We start from the raw sequence: 20220 nt of genomic DNA, 5'->3' as shown, positions 1-20220 counted from the left end.
AGATGTGCGGTGTTATTTCTGAGGCCTCTGTTCTGTTCCATTGGTCTCTGTTTTGGTACCAGTACCATGCTGTTTTGGTTACTGTAGCCTTGTAGTATAGTTTGAAGTGCGATGCCTCCAGCTTTGTTCTTTTTGCTTAGGATTGTCTTGGCAGTGTGGGCTCTTTTTTGGTTCCATATGAACTTTGAAATAGTTTTTTTCCATTCTGTGAAGAAAATCATTGGTAGCTTGATAGGAATGGCATTGAATTTGTAAATTACCTTGGGCAGTATGGCCATTTTCACGATATTGATTATTCCTATCCATGAGCATGGAATGTTCTTCCATTTGTTTGTGTCCTCTTTTATTTTGTTGAGCAGTGGTTTGTAGTTCTCCTTGAAGAGGTCCTTTACATCGCTTGTAAGTTGGATTCCTAGGTATTTTATTCTCTTTGTAGCAATTGTGAATGGGAGTTCGCTCATGATTTGGCTCTCTGTTTGTCTGTTATTGGTGTATAGGAATGCTTGTGATTTTTTGCACATTGATTTTGTATCCTGAGACTTTGCTGAAGTTGCTTATCAGTTTAAGGAGATTTTGGGCTGAGATGATAGGGTTTTCTAAATATACAATCATGTCACCTGCAAAGAGGGACAATTTGACTTCCTCTTTTCCTAATTGAATACCCTTTATTTCTTTCTCTTGCCTGATTGCCCTGGCCAGAACTTCCAACACTATGTTGAATAGGAGTGGTGAGAGAGGGCATCCCTGTCTTGTGCCAGTTTTCAAAGGGAATGCTTCCAATGTTTGCCCATTCAGTATGATATAGTCTGTGGGTTTGTCATAAATAGCTCTTATTATTTTGAGATATATTCCATCAATACCTAGTGTATGGAGAGTTTTTAGCATGAAGGGCTGTTGAATTTTGTTGAAGGCCTTTTCTGCATCTATTGAGATAATCACGTGGTTTTTGTCATTGGTTCTGTTTATGTGATGGATTATGCTTATTGATTTGCATATGTTGAACCAGCCTTGCATCCCAGGGTTGAAACTGACTTGATTGTGGTGGATAAGCTTTTTGATGTGCTGCTGGATTCAGTTTGCCAGTATTTTATTGAGGATTTTCGCATTGATGTTCGTCAGGTATATTGGTTTAAAATTCTCTTTTTTTATTGTGTCTCTGCCAGGCTTTGGTATCAGGATGATGATGCTGGTCTCATAAAATGAGTTAGGGAAGATTCCTTCTTTTTCTGTTGATTGGAATAGTTTCAGAAGGAATGGTACCAGCTCTTCTTTGTACCTCTGGTAGAATTTGTCTGTGAATCTGTCTGGTCGTGGACTTTTTTTGGTTGGTAAGCTATTAATTATTGCCTTAATCTGAGAGCCTGTTATTGGTCTATTTAGAGATTCAACTTCTTCCTGGTTTAGTCTTGGGAGGGTGTATGTGTCCAGGAATTTATCCATTTCTTCAAGATTTTCTAGTTTATTTGTGTAGAGCTGTTTTATCGTATTCTCTGATGGTAGTTTGTATTTCTGTGGGATCAGTGGTGATATCACCTTTATCATTTTTTATTGCATCTATTTGATTCTTCTCTCTTTTCTTTGTTATTATTGTTGTTAGCAGTCTATCAAGTTTGTTGATCTTTTCAAAAAACCAGCTTCTGGATTCATTGATTTTTTTGAAGGGTTTTTTATGTCTCTATCTCCTTCAGTTCTGCTCTGATCTTAGTTATTTCTTGCTTTCTGCTATCTTTTGAATTTGTTTGCCCTTGCTTCTCTAGTTCTTTTAATTGTGATGTTAGGGTGTTGATTTTAGATCTTTCCTGCTTTCCCTTGTGGGCACTTAGTGCAATAAATTTCCATCTACATACTGCTTTAAATGTGTCCCAGAGATTCTGGTACGTTGTATGTTTGTTCTCATTGGTTTCAAAGAACGTCTTTATTTCTACCTTCATTTTGTTATTTACCCAGTAGTGATTCAGGAGCAGGTTGTTCAGTTTCCATGTAGTTGTGCAGTTTTGAGTGAGTTTCTTAATCCTGAGTTCTAATTTAAGTGCACTGTGGTCTGAGAGACAGTTTGTTGTGATTTCTGTTCTTTTACATTTGCTGAGGAGTGCTTTACTTCCAACTATGTGGTCAGTTTTGTAGTAAGTGAGATGTGGTGCTGAGAAGAATGTATATTCTGTTGATTTGGGGGTGAAGAATTCTGTAGATTTCTATTAGGTCTGCTTGATGCAGAACTGAGTTCAAGTCTTGGATATCCTTATTAACCTTCTGTCTCGTTGATCTATTTAATATTGGCAGTGGGGTGTTAAATTCTCCCATTATTTTTATGTGGGCATCTAAGTCTCTTTGTAGGTCTCTAAGGACTTGCTTTATGAATCTGGGTGCTCCTGTATTGGGTGCATATATATTTAGGATTGTTAGCTCTTCTTTTTGAATTGATCTCTTTACCATTATGTAATGATCTTCTTTATCTCTTTTGATCTTTGTTGGTTTAAAGTCTGTTTTATCAGAGAGTAGGATTGCAACTCCTGCTTTGTTTTCCTTTCCATTTGCTTGGTAAATATTCTTCCATCCCTTTATTTTAAGCCTATGTGTGTCTTTGCACATGAGATGGGTCTCCTGAATAGAGCACATTGATGAGTCTTGACTCTTTATCCAATTTGACAGTCTGTGTCTTTTAATTGTGGCATTTAGCCCATTTACATTTAAGGTTAATATTGTTATGTGTGAATTTGATCCTGTCATTATGATGCTAGCTGGTTATTTTGCTCGTTAGTTGATGCAGTTTCTTCATAGTGTCAATGGTCTTTATAATTTGGCATGTTTTTGCAGTGGCTGGTACCAGTTGTTCCTTTCCATGTTTAGTGCTTCCTTCAGGATCTCTTGTAAGGCAGGCCTAGTGGTGACAAAATCTCTCAGCATTTGCTTGTGTGTAAAGGGTTTTATTTCTCCTTCACTTATGAAGCTTAGTTTGGCTAGATATGAAATTCTGGGTTGAAAATTCTTTAAGAAGTTTAATGTTGGTCCCCACTCTCTTCTGGCTTGTAGAGTTTCAAGGCAGGGGAGTGTATACAGTTACCTGGGAGAATTTTTAAAATATTTTTTTTCCCCAAGCCCAAACCCCAATCTTAGAGTTTATGACATGTATCTGGGTATGACTCTCAGTTTATAGTTTGAAAAAGCTCTTGGGGTAGTTCTGAGAGGCACCCCTGGATAATAGCCATTACTTTGGGGTGATGACTCTTAGAGTATGATCTGAAGTGTATGGCATCATGGAGCAAAATGGTTTGGAAAAAATAATTTTAAAAATCAAACCTAGGCTCAGTGAGTCCTCTGCAACCATCAGACATCACACTTAGTTGCTGGCTGACTTTGGGCAAGCATTAAATAGGGATAATGATGATGGGAATGACAATCATGATGATGGTGATAAAGTAGCGTGGGTTTTTGTGAGGTTAAATTTAAAAGTGCCTATCGAAATGCCTGGCAACATAGTAAGTCCTAGACTTTCTCTCCCAAACCCCTACATGTGATAAGAAAAATAGATTAGTATTAGGATTGTTTCTGCACTTTAAAGGAACATGTAAACTATAGCCCGTGCTGTATCAGAAGGACAGTGGGTACCATGTTGTGCTCTGGTTGTGAGTAGTTCATACTTCACATTCTCACTGCACTTGGGAGCTTGGTTTATATTGTGTCAACTCACACGTGTTTAGCTCTTATGTCACATTATAATTGCTCTCAGATAGTTTTGATGGACATATTGCCTACCTAGTCAGATGATAAACTACACAAAGTTAGGGATACCATCCATTAACTTTGAATCATCCATAGTTCCTGGTACAGGGTTCTGTAGATCAAACATTTCTATTCTTAGTGATAACAGCTTGCAATGAAACATTTACTCATTCTTCTTATTGGTTGAAGGGATAGAACGTGAATAAAACAGAGCTTAGGAGTTTTGGAGAATGTGATTACCAACTCAGATATCCAGCAAGATGTTTCTTAGCAGTTGTCTGGATGACAACATGATGATCCTGATTTATTATTGCTTTGCTTTAAATACCACTTAGGAGATAATAGCAATAAGTTATCTGTACTTACTGTTGACTCTGGTTTCCTATAAATCCCTTCACTGTTCTTGGGTAATGTTATTGTCATACAAAAAAATTGCAATATGTAAAACATGCATAGTTTCTATTTTATTCATAAGATCCATTAGGGCAAGAACCTTGCCTTAATAGTATTCATATTTCCTGTGCCTAGACTAGTGCCTGACACATTATAAGCACTTAGAATAAATTATGTTGGATGACTCTTCATACTTATACATAATGCTAAGTAAGGCTATAGGCCAGTAGTTCTTTGGGGTGCTGAAAGTGTGCTGGTTTTCAAAATAGAACATTAGTTTTTCTCAGACTTCTGAAAGTTTGTGGTCTTCTAGGCATTCTAGGTATTTGACCATAAATAATCTGTAATCATTTTATTTATGAAATTCACCAAATATCTTCTATTTTTTTTTTTTTTTGAGACAAAGTCTTCACTGTGTCACCCTGGCTGGAGTGTAGTGGCGTCATCTTGGCTCACTGCAACCTCCGCCTCCTGAGTTCAAGCAATTCTCATGCCTCAGCCTCCTAAGTAGCTGGGATTACAGGCACCCATCACCACACTTGGCTAATTTTTGTATTTTTAGTAGAGACAGGGTTTCACCATGTTGGCCAGGCTGGTCTTGAACTTCTGACCTCAAGAGATCCACTTGCCTTGGCCTCCTAAAGTGCTGGGATTACAGGCATGAACCACTACACCCAGCCTCCTATTTTGAAGTTTCTCTGAAATTTTACTGAAACAGTTAACTTACTTAGTTATAGAACAATTAAATTAGATCTAATATTTGATAATTCAAACAATGTACATATGCATATATTGATAAGTATATTTTAATAAAAAATGTTTTCACTGTGGAATATCCTAGAATTGTATCACATTAGAAAATTATTTAACTGACAAATGATTTTTTATTGTAGTAAAATTCAGTTAATATAAAATTTGCAATTTAAATAATGTCTTTCCCTAATGCCTGTAAAATTGCAAAATTGCAGAGTAACTTTTTTTTTTTTTTTTTTTTTTAAAAAAAACACAGAGTCTTACTCTGCTGCCCAGGCCTGAGTGCAGTGGCACAAACAGAGCTCACTGCAACCTTGACCTCCCGGTTTTAAGCCTCTGCTTCTCAAGTAGCCGGGACTACAGGCGCGTGGCACCACGCCCGGCTGTTTTTTGTTTTTTATTTTTATTTTTGTAGAGATTAGGTCTCTCTATGTTGGTCAGGTTGGTCTTGGACTCCTGGGCTCAAATGATCCTCCTGCTTCAATCTTCCAAAGTGCTCAGGCTACAGGTGTAAGCCACTGTGCTCAGCTCAGATTAAGCATTTTTAAAGCATACAATTCATTGTCATTTAGGACATTCACATTGTTGTGCAACTATCACCACTATCTAGCTCCAGAACATTTTCATCACCCCAGGTGGAAACAGGAGACATTAAGCAGCCACTCCCCATCCTCCCCTACCCACAGCTCCTGGAAACTACTAATCTGTTTTCTGTCTCTATAGATTTGCCTATTCTTGGATATTTTGTGTAAATGAGATCATACCATTTACAGTCACAAAGCCTTTTGTGACTGGCTTCTTTAACTTAACATGATGTTTTTAAGGTTCATGGATGCTGAGGCATATCTCAGGACTTCATTCTATTTTAAGGCTGAAAAATATTCTGTTGGATGGTTATACCATGTTTATTTGTTTGTTTATGGATTGATGGACATTTGTGTTTTTTCTATCTTTGGCTAGTAGAAAGTAGTGCTGCTGTGAACACTGGTGTACGAGCATCTGCTTGACTCCCTGTTTTCAATTCTTTTGGGTATATACCTAGCAATGAAATTGCTGGGTCATACAGTATTTTATGTTTGACTTATTGAGGAATCACCAAAAGGCTGCACACTTTACATTCCCACCAGCAATGTATGAGAGTTCTGATTTCTCCTTTCTCCATATACTCATCAGCGCTTACTGTTTTCTGTGTTTGTTTTTGTTTTTTTTTAAATTATAGCCAATCTACAAATGATTTTAAACTTTGTTACAAATTCTTATCCCTCTGTGGGAGCGTATTTATAACCCCGCATAGCGTATTTCTGGGACAGTTTTGATATTTGATCCACTTGCTCTCTGGGCAGAGGGAGTGTGATTTCTGTAATGCTAACTGTGCTCTCCAGCCGCCCGGCATTGTGTTGTTTGGGTGTCGGGGAGTGTCAGACTTGGAATGTTACTGTTGATTGCTGTGGACAGTTTTCATCTCTGAAGGGAAGATTTACAGGTTTGTGGCTAGAGTGAAGACTGTTCTTGGAGATATTTTTAACCACGTCCAAATAACTCCATGCCAACAAATATAAAATGAGTAATCATTCTTTTTGTTTTGATGTCAGAAAGAATACATTTGTAATAACTCCACTCTTTTTCTAAAAAGGAGTAGTGTCTTCTTCTGTCAGAAAATGATTTTAGACTGCAGTATTTGGCAAGTTTTAGAGTTTCACTGTCTATTTTGTGATAGTATAATAATGTTTTCTCCTTTGAAAGACAAATTTACACAGTAAGATATGTAAGAAGTTGAGTAAAGCAGCAATGTTTAAATACATTGTTATGTTCAGGTTTTAGATCCTGACCTGAATTTTAGAATAAATATACAAAACAGGTGTTTTTTTTTTTTTTAGTTCATCTAGGGGTGATTGAGGCTACAAAATTTATGCCACGTTTTCAACTGTCAAGGCTGCTTTCAGAATCCAGAGGAGGCCTGTAAGTACAAAGATGCAGAGATGAATAAAGAAAGACAGTGGCCCATTCTTTCTGTTTTTTCACAGTCTCCCTTAGGGTGTGAGTTAGGTGCTTATGTGGTGCAATTAAAAAAAATTATTGATTGGTTGGGCGCGGTGGCTCACGCCTGTAATCCCAGAACTTTGGGGGGCCGAGGTGGGCGGATCACCTGAGGTCAGGAGTTCGAGACCAGCCTGACCAATATGATGAAACCCTGTCTCTACTAAAAATACAAAAATTAGTTGGGCATGGTGGCATGCGCCTGTAATCCCCGCTACTCGGGAGGCTGAGACAGGAGAATCGCTTGAACCCGGGAGGCAGAGGTTGCAGTGAGCTGAGATGGAGCCATTGCACTCCAGCCTGGGCAACAAGAGTGAAACTCTGTCTCCAAAAAAAAAAAAAAGAAAAAATTATTGATTGATTAGGGATGTGGGTTAAATGGTAGGCTGGTAGGCCACTATTAACTTTCTCATGTACTTCCCCAAAGAAGCCCATGAGGTAGAAACACAAATGTATGGATATCATTTTAACGCTATACTATACTATTTGGGAAATATTTTAGTTTTATTGGGAGGGAAACATTTATTACTATCTCAAAAGATGCTAGTCTTCAAAGTACTCTCCTACCTGCCACAGGAACCATTACATAAGAAAATTAACGAAAGATCTGTAGAGAATAAAAGGTAAAGAAAGACTATATCTAATAGTTTCTAGCATATAAACACAGGATTTTAGGTAGCATTATTGTACAATGACGTGCATAGTAGGCTTTCAAAAAGCATTTGTAGAATTAATGAAGGAAATGAATAATTCATTAATGAATAATGAAGAAAGAAAAAAATGGTATAAACTGAACTGAACTGAAATATTTAACTTAAAGGACCAAATAATCCAAAGAGGAATCTTTATTTGTTTCTGCTCCCGAAGAGCTTGTTTCGTATTTAGCTATAGTTCAACAATGTTTATTTAATGCCTTCTACATGCGAGGCACTGAGATGAGGTAAGAAGGTTAGATAGGGAGTGAGAGGAATGTAAACAAAGATGTGTAGTAATAGAAGTACTTCAAAGGTCAGAGCAGACAGGAGGATGAAAGAGGAGGAAGACATTAACTCTGTCAAAGGTGGCATATTAGAAGAAATTAACGAAAGAATTGAGCTCAATTTTGAAGGTAAATGCTGGTTTGTCAGGAAGACAATGGGCATGGAAATTCTAGGTAGCCAGAACAACAATGATAGTGACAAGAGGCAGTCAGATGCCTAGGCAGATAGAGGTGAGTCCCCAGCAAAATCCCCCCTCCAAGTTGAAGACCATATAAAGCCTGGAAGCCAAGCTACAAGTTAAATCCTGGGACCAGATTGAGAACCTGTCTTCCCATTTGGTGTGCTTTCCTCTGATTGGTCTCTACCTTTCACCTATTATACATATACCTACCCTTTCCTAATTGGTTTTCTACACTGTGGTGCCCACCTTTGAGTGATGTCTTTGCTTTAAACTTTTTTGCATACTCACAAACCAATCAGCTGCACTCCCCATTCTGAGTCCATAAAAAGCCCCAGACCCAATCACACAGAGAAACCACCCGACTGGGGGGGTACCCTCCCCCGACCCCACATCCCTTCTTTTCTGAAAGCTGTTCTGTCACTCAGTAAAATCCTCTGCTCTCATCACCCTTCAGCCATCAGTGTGACGTCATTCTTCTTGGATGCTGGATAAGAGCTTAGGGCCCACTGAGCACAGGTACTCTGAAAAGCTGTAGCACTGGCCCTTGCCCTTGACAGCGGAGAGCAGCCTTGACAGCAGTCAGCGCAAGGGAGCAAGGGACTGACTGAGCTGCTAACATGCTGCCGTAAGGCTGCGGACAGTGGAACTAAAAGAGCTGATTATCACACTAACACCAACTCTGGGGCTTCAGGGTCATAGGCACCCCTCCCTGGGCACTGCCCCATTCCCCTCGAGGTAACACGCCTGACTTGGCTGTGGGCCCTGCATGGAGCTTGCTCCTGTGTTGGTGGTCAGAGTGGCCTGCCAGGTTCCACTCTTGCTTGCTCATGTGCTCTCTCCTGCAAGGGGCTGAGCATGGCAGGCCGAGTAGAGGGGGCACCCCTGCTGCAAGTCCAGCAACGGGGCTGAAAAAAATCCTGCTTCGACATGGCTAACATGTCGAGGCATGAACCAATGGAGTGTGCTCAGGAAATACAAATAGTTTGGCACTGGAGGTTCTGAAACTGTAAGGTTTGAGGAGAAATAGGGAAATACGAGGCTGAAAAGATACTCCAGGCCTATGTCATGGTGGCTTTGTATTCTATAATAAGGGCCTTGGGACTTATCTGGTAGTCACTGGAAAGCCGTTCAATTGCTTTAAACAAAGGACTGACAACTGAGGTTTGGAATTCTTGTTGAGATTTTTTCTGAGGAGCAGTGTTTCTCCCAAGAGCACATACATTAAAATCTTCTGTTGTGCTTATTAAAAATTCAGAGCCCTGAACTCTATCCTGGTATAAACCAAAAATAAAATTCTAAGCCCCTTGACCATCCCAATGGACCCCTTCTCTTGGCAACGGCATTCCAAAGTTAAGTGGAAAAACTAGTTTTAGGCCATGATGGGAAGAGGGTGTTGGATCTCCTCCCTTTTGGAATTACCTAGAACAGACTTTTTAAGTCTGATAAGAAACATTTACAATCTATTCTCAAAGCCTGCTACTTGGAGGCTTCACCTGCATGATAAAATCTTGGTCTCCACAATTCCTTATCGTAACCCAGACAGTCCTAAGTCTTTAGACGATAACCTAACTGTTTCAGTCAATGCCAATCAGTAAGTATTTAAATCTGCCTATGACTTGGAGGCCCTTGCTTCCAGTTAGTTGTCCTGCCTTTCTGGACCAAACAGATGTACATCCTACATGTATTTGATAGATGTCTCATGTCTCCCTAAAATGTATAAAACTAAGCTATACCCCGACCACTTTGGGCACATGTTCTCAGGATCTCCTGAGGGTTGTGTCACAGGCCATTGGTCACTCATATTTGGCTCAGAATAAATCTCTTCAAATATTTTACAGAGTTTGACCCTTTTTGTCAACACTGGGTTTACTAAATCAGAATCCTGGTGGAAAACTTTGGAATCTGCATGTTTAACCTTCCAAGAGGATCCCCTTGCACCCTGCAGTTTTGAACACACTGCTCTTAGGGGTAGGGAGTTGAAAAGTTGGGGAAGACTGAATGCAGAGAGGTCATCTAGGAGGTGATGTCATACTCCAAGTGAGAAAGTTTGAAGCAGTGTCAATGGGGATAGAAGATAGAATATGATAAGCTTGAGAGGTATTTTGGGGATAAAATCACACGTAGTTGGTGCTTGGATAGACTCAGTGAAGAAGAAAGTTTCAAGCCAGGTTTCTGTCTTAATTGGGTGGTGCATTAATAGTTATTATTAAAGTTTTAATAAGTTATACTTTTCCTTTTATATATAATTTTAAAAATTTGATACATTCCTAAATTTGATTATTGTTTCCTTTCAGGGCCAAATTGTTTTGTTGTTGAATTTTATGGTAGAAATAAAATGAAAAAAATATGTCACTTCGTTAAGATCTGTTATAGTCAACTTGTCAGGAAAACATTTATTTATTTAGTTGTAGATCCCAAAGTACCTATTTGCCTCTATGAATAAAATGAATACATAGCTTTATTTCTGATATCTCTGGGAGAAATTATATTTGCAAAACTTAAAGTCTAATTCAGCATACAACCAAAGTCATTGGAAGTATCAGCCAATGAGCTGGAGACGCAGCAGGGCTTAGTAGATGGATCTTTCAAGTCAGGCAAAACCCAACAAAATTGTTAAATATGTGCATATGTCTCTGTCACTGTCCCTTTTCCATCTCTTCCTTTCTGGTCCTGTCCTGAAGAAGAGACTCCTACATACTACTTGTGTATATTGTTGCTATTAATTCTTGTTAACTGATGTGCTGACAAATAAGAACCAAACGTAGAATTCTTTTGGGAATGTGGTGGATATTATAATGCCCACCCATTTCTGCACTTCCCTACATTTCTCAGACTCCTGCGCAGTTAGGTTGGCCGTGTGACTGATTTCTGGCTAATGGAATGTGGGTGGAAATGGTGTTCTCTACTTGTAGGCTGCTTGATCTTCCATGCTCTGAATCTAAAATATCCTGCATATCTACCATGCTCTCCTTATCTCATTCCTGGTCCTCTAAAATGACTCCAAACATCTGCATCAGAGTTTGCATGAACAAGAAATACTTTTATCATGTTAGTCTACTGAGATTCCAGCTTATTCTGTAACATAGCATCGCCAACTCTGATCAATGCATAGGGGTATTCCCAATTTTATGGGTGACTACTAATGGTATTTAAGTTAAAAATGGATGAAGCTAGGCTGGGTGTGGTGACTCGTGCCTGTAATCCCAGCACTTTGGGAGGCCGAGGTTGGTGGATCACAAGGTCAGGAGTTCAAGACCAGCCTGGCCAATATGGGGAAACCCGATTTCTGCTAAAAAAATAAAAATATTAGCCAGGTGTGGTGGTGAGGGCCTGTAGTCCCAGCTACTTGGGAGGCTGAGGCAGGAGAATTGCTTGAACCCGGGAGGTGGAGGTTACAGTGAGCTGAGATCGTGCCGTTGCACTCTAGCCTGGGTGACAGAGTGAGACTCTGTCTTAAAAAGAAAAAAAAAATATGAAACTAATGATGGAATGATAGGCGTTGAGGTGACTCTTTAGGGATAAAGGAGAACTCTTCTGGTACAGACTTAAGTTACATCATGAAGATACCCTCCTTGAGCCCTAAGACTGTTACTTGACATCAGAACTTACCTTTTACTTGCCTGGTCCTGCTCCCATCATGTTTTCAGTTTTTTTCTTTTTCTTACTTACAGAGTGGGGTGATTAATACCCATGTGATGGAATTATTGTGGAGATTAAAAGAGATGCCATATGTAAAATGTCTAGACCAGCGCCTAGCACATAGCAGGCGCCAGAGCCATCCTGGGAGAGCATCAGAAATGCAATCCCATAATTAACTTTGTAAATTTCTGATGTGATTCACAGATGGGTGTTATTTACATTAGTGACATCTAGTAGTTTTAAAGTTCTTACTTAAAATTTGAACTCTCTAAATTTCCGTGTCATAGGGCTCTGACTACTCTGCCCAAGTTGCTGCATGGATAAATGTCCAATAAATGTTAGGTAGCTATCGTTGTTTTCCTATTGTTCTTCAAAAGGAAGTGAAAGCAACATTGCTGTTGTGGGGATTGTTTGTTCTCCAGGCTTGGGCTGGGAAGGCTGGATCTCCATGGCAAGGCTGTTTGCTGGGCAGTGGTGTGCAACTGATTGGACTGGTGCCAGTCTGACTGACTTGTTTTAAAGGCCAGAACAACTAGACTGAACCATGGGCATAATAACTATGTGTTCTAATCATTCTTATCCTCAAATTGTTTCTTTCTGTAAACAAAAGCAGGAAGAGCATCAGATGGGGGTGGAGTGGTATATTTCGAAAGACCTGAGATCAGACCTCCATAGTTCCCAGCTTTGCTGCTGTGTGACAAGGCAGACTGATTTAGCCTCTGTGGCTTCATTTTCTCACCTTTGAAATGAGAGCATTAGACTAGCAGGGTGCAAGGGGATCCTCTTGGAAGGTTAAACACGCAGATTCTTAAGGGTCTTAAGGGTCCTTTCTCTAACCTACCAGAACCTAAACATAATTGAAGTTCCACTTGATCCAGCCTCTGTGAAAGAATGAATTCAAAGGAATGGTCCGGTATCTAAAAGGATTCTTCAAATATTTTTGCAATCTCTCAGTAAACTGCCAAAGTGGAGTGTGCTTTTTTTTTGAAGTGGAGTATTCTTTTTTAAAAAACAGCTTTATTGAGGCATCATTTACATACCATGCAATTCACCCATTTAAAGTATACAATTCAATAGATGTTAGTATGGGGTATGCATTCTTACTCTAGAAAAAGCATCTTAAAATCTACTTTATTGTTATCTTTGTTTTCTTCTACATGGATATCAGGTGATCCCCAAAGCTCTGAATCTCCAACTATTACCTCACAACCCCCAAACTCAAACTCCCTGGCATCTGTTCCACATGATTTTCTGGTCTCTCTCCCTCCTTTCTCTTGCCACCTCTCTCAGCTCTTTAATATATACACAAATGGGGACTTGTCCACTTTTCTGTTTTCCCTCTATTTGCTCACTATTTAGATGCTGAACAGCAAAAGAGAGTCCAAGAGCAACCTGAACAGGTGAGAAATTTTCCCTTATTAGACATAAAAAGGAGGCATGCGTGTGAAGTCCCACACCTAAATATTCTTTTAAATTTCTGTTGCCCTAAGGGCACACCATGACTTCTCTTCCACTTGTTCTTCCTCTGGGCAGTTCCAGTCAGCTTTGCCATTGTGCATAACAGGAAGTGGAGTGCTCTTGCAAGGAAGGCCTAGAGTTTCAGGAGACAAACCATTGAATTAATTTCTAACAGATTGACAGAGATTCCACTTGTCTCATTCATGCTGTAAAACTGCAAGCCTACAGTTGCATTTGTTTTCACTTCTACCTAAGACGAGCAGGGCTCTGATGCTATCTCTGGGATGGCATGGGTGTGTTTGTGCAAGGGCAGGCCTTCCTTGTCTGCCAGAGCAGGCCCCTGCCTGATAAGGCCACGCCAGGCCTCTCAGCTCCCTAGGGAGTCATCCCATGCATTGTGAAAATTTTACCATGACCCAGTTTGTTCCATGTGTTGTTTTATTGAATTTCATACTGATGAACATCAATTATTATTAAGTGCCTGCTGTGTTCCAAATATGCCCTAAACATTTTATGTAATGCATGGGGGTCCTCAGTTCCATGTAGTTTTAAAATGGAGATGTATATATAAGCACATTGACTTTATCATATTAGAACTAAATAGAAGCTTATCTTTTAGGACAAATTTGAATTCTTTTTTTAAAAAAAATTGCAAGTATCTTTGTAATTGATTAATAAACAATACATTGTTTATTGTAAGTTTATTTGTAATACAGAGACGCATGAAGAAGAAAGTATAAAGGATGAGAAATTCTGCTTCCTAGAAATAACTACTGTTAGAGTTTTGATGAACATTCTTTGAGACATCTTGCTATACATACACACACATATATATTATACATACATAATTTTACATAAATGGATTTATAATATACTTACTATTTGTAACCTGCTTTTTTTTTCACTCAACAGTATGTCAGGAACTAGTTTCCCTATCAATAAATGTAGACCCACATAATTATATCCAATTGTAGCAGAATGTTCAATTATATCACCTGTAATTTAATCCCTTATTAATGGAATTTAAATAATTTCCAATTCTTTAAAACATTATAAACAATCATCGCACCTGTCTCCAATTATACTCTTAGCACACATTCCCTGGAGGTGGATCCTTTGTTGGGTCAAAGGATATGAGCATTGAAATTTTTGAGACATAATGCCACACTTGACTCAAACACCAACCCCCTTGATTCAGATGCTGTTGATGCCCCGCCCATATCTTCTTAGTCCACTCCAGAGGCCTCTCAGATGGAACAAGTTTATAGCCTGTTGAGTGTCTCTGCCAGGAATATTCGCTAGCTGTGGAGCCCATTCACAGTCAGGGAAGCATGAAGTGCTGGAAGTGCACTGGGAGTTAATGTGACCCCTAACTGCAAAACGATGGGGACTTGTGGATAAATGCTTCAGTTTCCTTTCCCCAAGGTGGGACTATTCTAACGTGTGTTGTACACAGTCCCTAGGAGAATTTAGTCTAGTTGCATGTAGTAGTATCCTGCTCATTAACTCGCAAGTTATTTGCTTTCCTCCCTTACTACCTGACTGCCCCACTCCTTTACTGGGCTTCGTTGGACTTCTACTCAAATCCTAGTCTCAGGGTCCACTTTCACAGGAGCCCAGATGAAGACATCCTTCATATTACAGGTGAAAGTTGTGGTAGGTACAATAATGGCTCCTTAAAGATATCCATATCTTAGATTGCTGGAACTTGTGAAAATGTTACCTTACTTGGAAAAAGGGACTTTGGAAATGTAATCACGTATGTAATCACATCTTAAGAACCTTGAGATAGGAAAGTTATCCTGTATTATCTGGGTGGCCCTGATATGATTACAGGCATCCTTAAAAGTGGAGGAGGAAGGCAGAAGAAGAGAGTCAGAAGGAGATGTGAAGAATCAGAGATGCAGCATTGCTGGCTTTGAAGATGGAGGAGAGCCATGAGCCAAGGAGTGTGGGTGACCTCTAGAAGCTGGAAAAGGCATGAAAACAGATTTACCCCTGGAGCCTCCAGCATGAAACCTAGTTCTGCTGACACCTTGATTTTAGCCCAGTGACTTCTGTATTGGACTTCTAACCTACAGTACTGTAAGATAACAAATTTGTGCCACGTTTGTGGTAATCTGTTATGGCAGCATTAAAAAACGAACACAAATGTTAAACAATACAAGGCAACGGATGCCAGAAGCATCATATGGCAGTGCCTATTGTTCCAAAAGAGGAGCGTGAACAATGAGGCTGAGAAAAGGATGAAATCATGAAACTTGTTCCTTCCTCTTGAGCACAGAGTGGTTTGCTGTGGGTGTTTAGAGTAGTGAGTTAATGACCACTAAATATAGGCCTGTGGCCGGAAACCGTCCCAATGAGCTGAGGGTTTGTACGAATTTTAATTTACTTGAAAATTCTGTCAGGTTTCTGAAAATTTTAGTGTGTATAAAAATTATCTGGGAAAATAAAAAGTTAAAAAAAAAGATCATCTGAGGAATTTGTTTAAAATGTAGATTCTTAGATCCCATTTGCCGGAGGTTCTAATTCAAAGGTCTGGAATAAGGTCCAGGAATTTGCATTTAAAACCAGATTACTCTAACACACATTGCTTTAAGGGACTCTCCTACTAGAAACCCCTGCTGTTTGACAGTTGTGGGGGAGGTCTACAGGGCACCCACTTTGTCAGGCAGTTTGCATAGGTAAGATCAGAAGAGAAAGGAATCACTAGAAATTTTCTATTATTGTATCACGTCCAAATATCCTAGTTTTGTTTCTGTTTGGGGGTGTCAGTCACAACAGTCATTAGTATCAACCGGAAGCCCGAATGTAATAGATGGGGTGGCCTGTGTCACCAGAGGCAGAGCATCTAGGCCCTGGGCCTCTGAGGATTGTCTGATCTTATGATTGGTTTGCTTACAATAGCATTTTCTCATTTGGCTGATGGGCGAATCGTTTTCAGATGACCTTGGACAGCCGGGGTAGTTTGGCTGTTACTAACTGGAAGCTGCACACTCAAACATTTGGAATATCCTGAGGATTACAGATGTGCTGAAGGGTGTCTTGGATCTCCTCCAGTGAGGGTTTCAGAGGTCATCTGAAAAGAATGCTCGCCTCTGCCTTGTGCCTTTTAGGAGGCTCTGTGCTTGTCTAGCTTTATGCAGCTCTCTGAAATGTCAGAAGATAAGAAATGCCTCTCAGCACGAAGGCTTCCAGACACATATGTGACAAGAAATTTGGCATCAGCTTTACAAGTGTCAGATGTCTAGGATAAAGCAATATGGGTATAGTATTTCTGGTGCTATTTTGGTGCCTTGTGCATGAGCCTGCAGCATTAGAAAAACTGCTTTTCAGCTTTGGATGATAGCCTTACTGGCGCTCGGCATGCATGTCTGAAAGTACAGTTGGGTCATATTCTAGTTATGGTCCACAGCAAGTCACCTAGAGTTGTGATATTGAGCTTTAAGGGAGTGCCCTTGAGGCACACGGGCATTTCACAGCCTTTGACAACTTGAGTGGCACAGCCACAGAGACTGTCATCAGATGGTGCCATATAAGCCTTAATCAACTCTTGCAACACCCGTGCAAAGTTGGTAAACACTCTTATCCTCGCTTTTCAGGCAGGGAACTAAAGCAAGGAGAGGTCCAACAGACAGGGTCACAGACTCAGTCAGTTCACTTATCTTACTGTTGAATGATCTCAGGTGAATGAGATCAGAACAAATTTCTACTTTCTCTAACGCAGGGAATATGTCTCCTGGCGAGAGAGCATTTTTGGCACTTTGTGACTTGCTGAAAGACTTGAAGTTCCCAGCCTGGCTGTGGCTGTTCATTGGTTAAGAGCAAATGCCTGGGGCACTTGGCTTAATGACTGTCATAAGCAGTGTGAAAAAATGTGTAAGAAAAAACAAAATATGGTAATGTAGAGAGGTTGTTAAGGCAGTAATATCCAATAGGAGTACTGTGTATAAAGTCTGAGTGATAATACAACCCTCTTACCCAAGGTATTTGATACTGGCTGAGGCCTCTTTTATTTATTTAAAATCCAGTGGTGAGCTCTAAACACCATAGTTTAAGAAGATAAAAAAATACTTACAGTGGAGAATTTTCTGAATGATTGAAAAATGGAAGTAGAAGACCCATGAGAAAAGATGAAAGCATTGCTGTTAATTTGTGGAAAGAAAGTTGATGGGAAATTATGAGGTCTGTAAATATATCACAAGGTTTTTAGAGAAGACAAATTAATTTTCCACTGATGACAAAACTTGAAAAAGTGGGTTTATCTTAGAGATTGAAAGAGTCATAGGAAAGAATCTTCTGGTATTGAGAATGGTTAAAAACCAGACTAGGCTACTTAGAAAGGAATTTCTCTCTTCCGAAGGTCCTTAGTAAATAGGCTAAACCATCCCGGCATGATCAAGGTTAATGATGTCAACTGGTGTCTCCAGCGCCCTAAGGTGGGCTGCCAGTAGTGATCATGGTCGGATTACTTTTTTTTTTTTTCCAACTTTTTAGTTTGAAATAATTTTAGACTTACAGAAAAGTTGCAAACTAGTATACAGAGTTCCCATATATCCCAGCTTCTCCTGATGTTAACATTTTACACAACCATGATCAAATGATCCAGTGATCAAAACTAATAAATTAACATTGCTGCAAAATGGTGTAGGGGCTTTGAGTGAAGGGAAAATAGGTAGGACTGTGGACTTTCACAATCCTTCCATGGAGCAGACTGCTTTTATTTATTTATGTTGGAATTCCATGTACTATTTTATTTAAACAAATAGTTCTACTGCAAAAATTTGAAAACCAAGTTTAGGAAGAGAGATAGTTTAACTGACCTCTACTACTAAGATTTTGTGCTTTTGATAATTATATCATTTGTCAGATAATTAGAGGGTAAATGTGTTTGGTAAAGACATTTATGGATGCAATGTAATGCTACATATACATTTTTGTTCGTTTCTTGATCCATTCAGGCTTGTTCTGCTGTAAGCAGGTTATTTGTACTTGCTTGCTCTCCAGCACCAAAAACCATGACTGGCACATAGTCTATGCTTAATTAATATTTGTTCAATGGGCCAGGTGTGGTGGCTCACACCTGTAACCCCAGCACTTTGGGAGGTTGAGGTGGGTGGATCACCTGAGGTCAGGAGTTTGAGACCAGCCTGGCTAACATAGTAAAACCTCGTTTCTACTAAAAATATAAACAATTAGCCAGACGTGGTGGCACGTGCCTGTAATTCCAGCTACTTGGGAGGCTGAGGTAGGAGAATCACTTGAACCTGGGAGGTGGAGGTTGCCGTGAGCTGAGATCACGCCACCGCACTCCAGCTTGGGCCACAAGAGTGAAACTCTGTCTCAAAAAAAAAAAAAAAAGAATTGTTAAATGGAATCAAATTGGCATGTTCACCCTTTTCTGATTTCTTCACATGCCTTGCTCCTTATTCAAATATCTGCGTAGGCCTTCCCTGACCATCCAAACTAAAATAACCTTTTTTTCTATTATCTCTCACTTTCTTTCTCTTTCACCTGGCACTATTTTGTTGTTATTATTCAGAGCACTCATTATTATCTGAAAGATGATTTATTTGTTTGTTAAAAGTGTATGATCTGTCTTCTACTAACAGTAAGCTCCTTGAGGACAATGACATTTTCTTGTTGAATCTCTATGGGTTCTAGGGAATGGTATCTCATACCTGAAAGTTTATATGAAATATTTGTTGAACGAATGAATGAATGAAGACACGGTCACCTATACTTTGAAGATAGAAGTAAGTTAACTTCAGAAGGCTTCACTTAAACATCTTTGAATTCACAATTTTCATATGTGATAATTTTTTCAATTAGAGCATTGTATTTATAAATTTCCTTTTGCCTTTCACTGATGTAAGAAAATTAGTTCTTATTTTAATCTCAAATAGTGACCCTGTAGCTGGTAACCCTGTAGGAATATTTTTGAAAGAAAAAGGATAAATTCTATGAAACTCTTTGAGCTCTAAGAAAGATGATAACTACATTTGAGAAGTTGTATTGTCATGATTAATTAGTGTTATACAAAAGTGAGAGACTCACACAGCCCTGTCAGTGTCATGGGAATCACAGTGCCTATGATGTTAATGGGAACCAGATCCAATTAAGTGAATTAAAATAATTTAAAATATTATGGATGTGGGCATCCCACAGAATGGCAACTGGTGCATTTCTCAGGGCCAACCTCATCTATACACAGAGAAAGACTCAAAATGATCATGTTATCTATGTATGTGTATGTGTATTATGTGTATGTGATTAAGGTGCCCCAAGAATATCTGCTGTTACATTTTTTTGTGTGCATATAGGCAGCAGAGTGGCACAATACAAAAGTGCTGGGCCCCTGAAATACTTTATGCACAGAGGCAAAACAAACAAACAAACAAACAAAAAACCTCATCATGACTCAGTTGTGCAAGATTTCAGAGAGGGTGATTTAGGGCAGCTCAGTCTGGAGCTCTATGCTTTCCTCACGGCATTTAAGGCTTAAGAGCTGGAAAAAGGTTTCCAGTTAGTTACTGAATGTGGTGGGCAGAATAATGGCCCCCCAGAGATGTCATGTCTGAATCCTTAGACTCTGTGAATATGTTAGGTTACATAGCAAAGGGGATTTAAGGTTCAGATAAAGTCAGTGTTGCTAATCAGCTGACCTTGAGATTGGGAAATTATCCTGGATTATCTGGGTGTGCCCAGTGTAATCACAAGGGTCTTTAAAAGTGAAAGAGGGAGGCAGAAGAAAGTGTGATAGTATAGGGATGTGAAGAAGATTCAACCAGTCCTTCCTGGTTTTGAAGCTGGAAGCGGGTCATGAGCCAAGGAATAAGGGCAGCCTCTAAAAAGCTGGAAAAGATCAGAAAATGTTTCTCCCCTAGAGCCTCCAGAAAGGAACACTGTCTGGCCAACACCTTGATCTTAGACCAGTGAGACTCATTTCTGCCTTCTGACTTCCAGAAGTGTAAGATAATAAACTTTTGTTGTTTTTAAGCCACTGAGTTTATGGCAATTTGTTAAAACAGCAGTTGGAAGCTAGTATACTGAGTCTCA

General features: G+C 39.5%; 1 long non-coding RNA gene across 15 annotated transcripts in view; it reads left to right on the top strand.

Annotated features, from left to right (window-relative positions):
• LOC103884628 overlaps positions 1–20220 on the top strand; it is a 228334-nt gene that overhangs the window by 58381 nt on the left and 149733 nt on the right. For 3 of the 15 annotated variants that reach the window (XR_002522200.2, XR_002522202.2, XR_647287.4), the window contains one exon: positions 6744–6825. The exons of 10 other annotated variants lie outside the window; for them this stretch is intronic. This is a non-coding gene — a long non-coding RNA (uncharacterized LOC103884628). Of the gene's footprint in view, positions 1–6743; positions 6826–13062; positions 18294–20220 lie in introns of those variants that run through there. 2 more of the 15 variants (XR_002522207.2, XR_002522206.2) reach the window with 2 other exon arrangements.

This window comes from Papio anubis, chromosome 3 (assembly GCF_008728515.1).
Source record: "Papio anubis isolate 15944 chromosome 3, Panubis1.0, whole genome shotgun sequence".
Taxonomy (NCBI): Eukaryota; Metazoa; Chordata; class Mammalia; order Primates; family Cercopithecidae; genus Papio; species Papio anubis.
This window is presented reverse-complemented; position numbering and strand designations above follow the sequence as displayed.